General features: G+C 35.0%; 1 long non-coding RNA gene across 1 annotated transcript; it reads left to right on the forward strand.

Annotated features, from left to right (window-relative positions):
* Positions 1-235: 235 nt before the first annotated feature.
* LOC311296768 lies at positions 236-5,928 on the forward strand. Its single transcript, XR_014628702.1, has 3 exons — positions 236-699; positions 2,272-2,373; positions 5,414-5,928. It is a non-coding gene; the product is annotated as an uncharacterized lncRNA (long non-coding RNA).
* Positions 5,929-9,420: the final 3,492 nt, after the last annotated feature.

Consider the following 9,420-nt stretch of genomic DNA (forward strand, 5'->3'; position numbering starts at 1 on the left):
TTTGAGGATATCATTGAGAGATGAGATGTTTATTGTTCTTTATAAAACGTTCTTCTAATGTGACGAGTTAACACAATTAGAACATTTTACTTGCAACATTTTGAAAAAATAAAATAAAATAAACATATACATATATACATAACATTTATACATAACATAAATGTCCTTTCAAAATGAAATTATTTTCAAACCTGTATGACTTACTTCTCTGAAACACAAGAATGTTGGGAATTAAACAACATTGGAACCCATTTTATGAAAAAAAAAACAAAAAAAAACAGTGAAGTCATTTCTCAAGATATCTTAATTACCGGTAAGGTTATACAAAATAAATTCATACAGTTTTGGAACAACATGGAGTACCGGTAAATAACGATAGAGAGTCTATTTTTTGGATGAGCTGTTCTTTTTAGGACATGTTCCCAGGGTCCTTTGCTAAATTAACCATGGTTTTTATTATAGTAAAGTGTAGAAACAATATTTTTATGGTGGATTGATTACAATAATTTATTACCATTTAGTTAGTGTTGCAAAACCATGGTTAATGTTAGTAAGGGTTCTCCAGATTTATATAGCCTAACACAGATCAATAGTCTGTTAACACACATTAACACACTTTTTACATTTTCTTAAGATCAAGCATTGGACCAATGTTTACGGAGCAGAACAGGCACCAACAGAGAAACAAGTCCATCACTAGTAAGTATCCACTGCATTTTATAAAACCGTAGTCAATTTTAAACGCACAATGCACTCCAAAATAAAAATGATCTATTTTTTTCTCCCTCGTGCCAGATTTATATCTGTCCCAGATTTATATCTGACTTTCTTTCCACAGAGATTTTTAGAAAAATTATCATTAAAGAGAATCATATAAAGAGAAATGTGGGAGGAGCTTGAATTTATTGCCTAGCCCTGTTTGTTTGAACCGCGAGAGCCGTCAAAGCTTATGCTACTCCTATGTCATGCACCGACAAGAGCCTTTTATAGTCAACACGTCGGACGCAAGCAACTTGCAGTTTTGCCCCCACCAACAACGCATAGTATTGCATACAACGGTGCGTCGTGTATCAAAAACTGGGACGACACATTTTTCTACTCATAGACGCATATGGCGGCCGAAGTGTAGTGATGCGTTGCCTTGCAGGCGCATATGCGTATCGATGCGTTGACTAACTCTTTGGGCGTAATTTGACTTGCATATGGCTGTCTGCTGGAAGCTAGTTATTTAAGTCGATAAAATTATAAATATGGTAGGGCTGGGGGAATTAACACGTTAATCTTCGCGATTAATTTGAGATGCTTAACGAGTTTATAAAAAAAATGCAATTAACGCAGCACTTTTTTTGCCTTCCTGTTGCGGAAAAGGCTGCAAAATATGCCGTCCCGCCCCTCCGTGTTTGGCGATCAGGTTTTATTCTCGCGCAGCTTTCATGACCGGGTCTTTTCCGCTCCGCGCTCTACATTCCGTGTTTGTGTGTCGGCGCACTGACACACACACACAACACTAAGCAAACATTGAGCTCTTTGCTCAATGTTCTGCTCCGTGTTTGCGCTGCGCGTTCTGCTCTGTCGTTAACGGCCCAAACGCTCCAATCATGTACCGATCATGCACTGGAAAAGCAAAGTCAAATAACGTGAAATTTCTCAGTAGTAGACTTCTGTGAAATAGCCCTACTGAGCTGGTATAGTCATGCTGACAACAATGGTAAAATTACCTGCTCTGATCACATGCTCTTGTAATAATAGCTTTGTAGGACTATGTTTTATTTTGATAATTAGAAAAAAAAAATTATAATAATAAATTGTTAAATTTATTATGTTGATTGATATTGAAAATAATAATATATTGATATATTGATGTTTAATATTATTTTAATACAGGGCTATTTTCTGTTCCTTTTTTTCCTTTTTGTTGTTTAATTAGGTTAATCTAAGTTTAAATATTGATGATTACAAGCTTGGGGGAAATGCAATTAATTGCATTTAATTACAGCAAATTGTGTAATTAATCAGTTACTTTTTTTAATCGATTCCCAGCCCTAAAATATAAAATATGGATATGTTTCTTACACAAACGCATCACTTCGCTTCACCTTTCGCCTTTATTAACCTGCCAGAGCCGTGTGGAGTACTTTTATCATGGATGGATGCATATTATGGACTTGTCAAAAAAATCCCACAGGGAGCTACAGAATAAGAAATCTTTGAAGTCCACTTTTTTACTGTCTGTTTCCATCAGTAAAATTACAGTTGTTTTTTTTCTCTCAGAATTGTGAGGCAAGAACACACAATTGCAAGAAAATATCAGAATTGTGAGCTGTCTTTTTTACTCCCCTCAGAATTCACCCTTCGAGGGAGTTTGATTGACAGGTATTTTTTACATTTTTATTTTACCAAAAATATTTTTTTCTAAAAAAATTACACAAATTAAACGTTGAGACTTTGTTTCAACTTTCATATCAAAAGTAACCTGCTCTGTCTTGTCTCTGCGTTTAAACGTTTCAGCGTTTTTTCTGTGATCCGCAATGTATTTTTCATTGCGTGACAACATGATGTGTGGCGTGAGAGCGCCATGGCTTGTTGGACATAGCAACAGTAACTAAAGGGGGCGGGTCTTTGCAAATTGCATTAACCATGGCTGCCTGTTAATTATCACTGGACTACTTCGCTCTCGCATCTCCCAAAAGTAATTTTTTTTTTGTTTTCTTGATTCCATTTGAATGGTTTAATTAAATTGCTATAACCAATTATTTAAAATGTAATGATTTAAGCAAAACGTTCTTCAAAGGTTAAACCAAACTTTTATTTGACGGATTGCCGTGTAGACCTTTGAGTTTCTCTGTGTTTTATGATATGATGATAGTTTTTCTCAAATGAAGCTAAAATGCTGCTGAAGTGACTCTCAGAGCAGCTGTATTGATGAAGTGCATTAATGTTCTCATATAGAAACGACAGCAAAAAAAAAATAAGCCAGAATTGCTTTTTTTTTCTCAGGTTTTACTAATTTATCCTGTGATTCTGACTTTCAAACGGCCAATTGCGAGTTTATATCTCGCACTTCTGAGAAAAAAAAGTTTGAATTGTGATTCGCAATTACCTTTTTTAAAAATTGTATTCCATGGCGGAAACAAGCTTTCATATGCACAGACAGTAGCTCACATTTAACATGCAGATTGTGCGCACACAGAAACCTACTGGAGCACAAAAAGTTAGTGTCAACACTGTCCTGTGATTTCTCAATAAGAAACAGAAGTTATAGCATATTTTTCTTTCTGCTTTTGAAGTAACTAAAACTTACAGCTTAGCTAATAGCAAAGAGACGATTCACAGCTATGATTAAATCACACTAGAAATTGTTCTATCTCAAATGCAGTACTACTTTATCTGTATCTGATTTAAAACAAGCAGAAATCTGTAAGAAATGTAACAATCCATAGACAATATAACTGATGAAAATGAGCTGTTACATCAGAGCAAAAGCATCGTGGGCAGTGCTGTGACATGCTGCAGCTGTGCTCAAGGCTACCTGAGTTCGAGGTTCACACTTCTCAAGCCAAGTTTGTAGTTTGTTAAAATAATTTAGCCTCTAGTTGTGTTATTAAAGGGATACTCCACTTTTTTTGGAAATAGGCTCATTTTACAACTCCCCCAGAGTTAAACAGTTGAGTTTTACCGTTTTCGAATCCATTCAGCCGAGTTTCTGATATTTGGAAGAATATCAGTAACCAGACAGTTTCTGGTCTCATTGACTTCCATAGTAGGAAAAAATATATACTATGGAAGTCAATGAGACCAGAAACTGTCTGGTTACTGATATTCTTCTAAATATCAGAAACTCGGCTGAATGGATTCGAAAACGGTAAAACTCAACTGTTTAACTCTGGGGGAGTTGTAAAATGAGCCTATTTCCAAAAAAAGTGGAGTATCCCTTTAACATGTATATAATGGATTAAAGGAGTCATAATGTTGTGTTACCTTGGATACCCAAATGCTCTATTATAGTATTTTAGGCACTTCTAAAAAAGAAAAGTGGAAAAAAAAATCAACACAGAGCCCCTCAGACCCTTATTTCTAAAGGCATTATTGTCTCGCGAGATCTGATGCGATGTTTTGGCTGTCGTGGACGGTCATTATAATAATGCAAATGAGGGGCGCGTTGATTGGTTGCAGGAATGTATTTTACTACTTCCAAGCGGTACAAAAACATAGACAAAATACTGCAATAGCTCAATAAATGTGACGGTACTTATTGTTAGTGAAATTGTAATCACAACCAAAGAAAAAAGAAAAAATACACCATTGCCAGATACATTCTTACAGAAGCCCCACTAACTGAAAGCTATTTTCAAACTGCATGTTTTGCATGAGTTTGGCTAATAATGTTTAGTGGTATATTGTTTTCATACTTGCATTTAAACAGTTTTAGCCACTGAGCATGGACTCCTGTACCGTCACTACTGTAGCTGCTAGTGTAAAACAAAGTCGAAAGATGTGGCTAGCATTCGTAGAGTCCATTCCCCGTGTTTACCTCGAAGGTAACGTTACATACAATAGCCGCATTAGCTGTTAGCTGCTATTTGTTAACCACAGTAGAGCAATAAAAACACAGTCTTACCTTTTCAATTTCTGGCAAGTCCCTGATGGTTGGGATGGCACCTTTTCCCAAACGGAGCTTCGAGGCCAAGTTCGCCTGATACTGCCGCAAATTTGTAAATGATTCCGGTGTAAAATGTTTAGCGCACACACCTAACGATACGCCACTTGAAAGAGTTGTTGGGACAGCGTCATTAAAAATGAATTTCATCCACTGTTCCCTGATAGTTTCGTCCGTTTTTGGTAGATAAAACACATTTGCATGTTGTTTGTGGCAGTCACCCACAGAGCATCTCAGGTGTGCACTCGATTTCTCCATCTTTCTCGAGTCAACTAAACTGAATCTGAGGGGGAGAGGGGCGGGCTTCCCGCGGCATAGGTTTGCGGTGTCCATATTTGGTATATCCTCCCCCGTCTTGACGTCAAGAAGGGGAAGAAATCAAAATCTCGTTTTTTCGTGCGCGTGCACGTGGCCTATTTTACAAACCCCGAGGTAAACAAACGCTTCACTTTTAAATATCGGCTTCCCGGCCAGTGTATAATCATTATGCAATCATAACATACATTGATTCTCGTGGAAAAGTGAAATTTCTACATTATGACTCCTTTAAGTATATGTTTTAAATTACAGAAACAAAATAGATACTCATAAGGTATCATATTTATACTTTTAAATAAACTAATCTAATTCATTTCTGATTAATAATTAGGCTGGCTAATTTTGAAAGTTTTCAAAGTCAATATTGCTTGTGATCTTAATATGTAATATGTATTTGTATTATTTTTGTTTACACTGTTGCATGATCTTCTTTTATAGGCTATGAGGAAAAACTCTACCATGCACACAGAGAATGGAGCTCAATTCTGCTAACTGGGATAGCAGCTGAAAAAGAAGAAGAGAAGAACAGTAGAACACCTATTAATGCAGATGACTTTATTCTTTTTCTGCAAGAACCAAGACAACCAAAGACTGATGATGAGCGCTCTGAGCAAACAGCAGTCAAGACGTGTGATTGCACATTGGACTTTACTGAGTTCTTCATTTAATGTTGGGCATCTACTGTACGCAGAACTTCTAATAATTTATGTGAATGCCATTCATAAACCTGTTAGATTTTTGTTTTATTTTAGAGATTAATACAATTGTATGTTTTAACAATGTTATAGCTAAGCATTTTTTATGTTTAAGAGAACATTTTGGGAACAAAAATAAAACTTCCCACTAAAAAATTTATAAGAATGTTAAGTAGTATTTTTAAGAGTATTTTTAGAGAATGTTATCCTAACTTTTAGAAGAACGTTCTAAGAATAAAAATAAAACTTCCTGCTTAAAACTTTATAAGAATAAAGGGATAATGTTCTAAAAATGTTCATCATCACAAAACATTTTTAGAGTGTTCTTAGAGAATGTTATCCTACCTTTTAGGAGAAATAATGTTCTAACAATATTATTATTAAACATTTTTATAATGTTGTAAAAAAAAATGTTATCTGAACTTTTAAAAGAACATTCTGGGAACAAAAATAAAAACACCCCCTGAAAACTTTCTAAGAACGTTATAGAATAATGTTGTAAGAATGGTACACCTATACATTTTAATAATGTTTTTAAATAATGTTATCCGAACATTTAAAAGAACATTCTGGGAACAAAAATAAAACTATCCGCTTACAACATTATAAGAACGTTAGAGAATAATGTTATAAGAATGTTATTACTAAACATTTTAATAATGTTTTTAGAAAATGTTCTCTAAACATTTAAAAAAACATTCTGGGAACAAAAATAAAACTACCCGCTGAAAACGTTATATGAACATTAGAGAATAATGTTATAAGAACGTTATTACTAAACATTTTAATAATGTTTTTAAAAAAATGTTATCCGAACATTTATAAGAACATTCTGGGAACAAAAATAAAACTACACGCTAAAAACATTATAAGAACGTCAGAGAATAATGTTATAAAAATGTTACTACTAAACATTTTAATAATGTTTTTAGAAAATGTTCTCTGAACATTTAAAAAAACATTCTGGGAACACAAATAAAACTAGCCGCTGAAAACGTTCTGAGAAAATTAGAGAATAATGTTAAAAGAATGTTACTACTAAACATTTTAATAATGTTTTTAAAGAATGTTCTCCAAACTTTTAAAAGAACATTCTGGGAACAAAACTAAAACTAGCCGCTGAAAACTTTCTAAGAACGTTAGAGAATAATGTTAAAAGAATGTTACTACTAAACATTTTAATAATGTTTTTAAAGAATGTTCTCCAAACTTTTAAAAGAACATTCTGAGAACAAAACTAAAACTAGCCGCTGAAAACATTTATAGAACAATACATGCTAATGTTCTTAGAACATTTTTAGAACAAAAAATTTCTAGCTGGGATAGTAAATCAGCTCATTTGCAGTTTTGCTTTTGATTTATGCATTACACACATAGACATTGACCAGATGCTTCTGAGTCTTTATAATTTTGATTAGTTTGAAATCACTTGTTAACAATGTTGCCAGCATATCATTGTAACAATTCTTTTCCCCAGACCACATAGGGGTGAATTAAGTTTGATTGGAACACTTTTTCCCAGTCATCTTAATAGCAAAAAGTGTCCCAATCAACCTGAATTCACCCTTCTAATTTATAATGATTACAGACACTTACATAAAAAAAAGAACATCAAATAAAACATCAACATGTAGGCTAATTGTTTGTTGTGCAAACTGAAGTCAAGAGCAGGGGCCCGTTCTTCGTACGTTGCTTATTACATCCGAGATCAAATGACACATCCAAGATGATATCATCGTGCGAATCATGATCTGGCTAACTCGGTTCTTCGAACACACTTGCCGGATATGATTAGTATCGCTGGATTGAGTTATCTGAGATAATTGCGCGTTCATGCGCTGGTTAAAAGGGGATATGTATCGATAGTAGAAACATTGATCAGCAACGCTGCTATTGGCTGCTCAGCGTGGGCGTGGCCAAAGAGCGCGCTCAGTTTTTCTCCTCAGCACAGCAAGAACTAATAGTCGAAGTTTATTCGGAATTTTAATGTTTAATCAAAACGCCAGGGAACACCTCAAAGTCTGCAAAAGCCAGGAGAGAGGGCTGGCAAAAAGTAGCAGACAATTTAAATCCGTCAGAAGTGGCCATGTTAGATGTTTTTATCACTTATTAGCCTATATTTTTGTATTTTAATAATTGCATAATTACTTTGTGCATTGTAATGTCAGTCACCATACTAGAACATGGGAACAAATAAAAGTGAAGTACAAAAATATTCTACACAATGGTAATTTTTAGTTATATTATAGTCTCTTTTATAAAAGGCACTGTTAAATAAATGGTTGTCTGTTTATAAACGCAACCAAGAAAAAGGCTGAGAAAAAAAGAAGAAAAGATCTTACTCTCCTACACTGTAAAATAATTTTTGCTGCATTAAATTAAGGCTGTATTTCAACTGTTAAATCTTGAGTAATGATGAATTGCTTTGACTTGTGAAAGTGAAAACTGTTAAACTTGTTAATGTAAAAATATTGTTATTGATCACATTTTTCCCCAGTGTAGTTCATTGTAGGCAAGGCAAGGCAAGGCAAGTTTATTTATATAGCACATTTCATACACAATGGCAATTCAAAGTGCTTTACATAGAAGAAATTAAAATAATAAAATAAATAATTAAAACAGTTTAGAAAAATAAAATACAGTACAGTACAAACAGTCGGACGAACAGTGGCACAGTGCTCATTCAGTAAATGCATAGTTAAACAGATGTGTTTTGAGTCTGGATTTGAAAGTGACTACAGTAGGAGCACATCTGATCTCCTCTGGAAGCTGGTTCCAGCTGCGGCTGGCATAATAGCTAAAAGCAGATTCGCCATGCTTAGAGTGAACCCTTGGTATTTCTAGCTGATATGATCCTAATGATCTGAGTGATCTGTTGGGTTTATATTCAGTGAGCATATCTGCAATATATTGAGGTCCTAGGCCATTGAATGATTTATATACCAGTAATAATACTTTAAAATCAATCCTAAATTTAACTGGGAGCCAGTGTAAAGACCTGAGTACTGGTGTGATATGTTCATATTTTCTGGTTCTGCTCAGAATCCTGGCGGCAGCGTTCTGTATGAGCTGCAACTGTCTTATGGTCTTTTTGGGAAGGCCAGTGAGGAGTCCATTACAATAATCCACCCTGCTGGTGATGAAAGCATGAACAAGTTTCTCTAAGTCTTGTCTGGAAACAAAGGTTCTTATTCTTGCAATATTTTTCAGATGATAGTATTCTGATTTAGTTATTGCTTTGACATGACTACTGAAACTAAGGTCTGACTCTAGTGTCACACCAAGATTCCTGACTTGATGTTTAGTTGTTTGACCCCTAGAGTGAAGGTATGCGTTCACCTTAAGAACTTCATCTTTGTTTCCAAACGCAATGACTTCAGTTTTGTCTTTGTTTAATTGAAGAAAGTTTTGACACATCCAACTGTTTACTTCATCAATGCATTGGCACAGGGAGTCAATGGGACTGTAGTCGTTAGGCGATAGGGCTAAGTAGATCTGTGTGTCGTCTGCATAGCTGTGGTAAGAGATTTGGTTCTTTCTCATTATTTGGCTCATTGGGAGCATATACAGGTTGAACAGGAGTGGTGCAAGAATTGAGCCTTGAGGGACTCCGCATGTCATGGATGTCCACTCAGACTTATGGTCTCCTATACTCACATAATAACCTCTCCCATCTAAGTATGACCTGAACCATTTTAGGACTATCCCAGAAAGCCCCACCCAGTTTTCCAGCCTGTCCAGAAGTATGTT

The sequence above is a fragment of the Rutilus rutilus genome (assembly GCF_951802725.1).
Source record: "Rutilus rutilus genome assembly, chromosome: 9".
Classification (NCBI taxonomy): Eukaryota; Metazoa; Chordata; class Actinopteri; order Cypriniformes; family Leuciscidae; genus Rutilus; species Rutilus rutilus.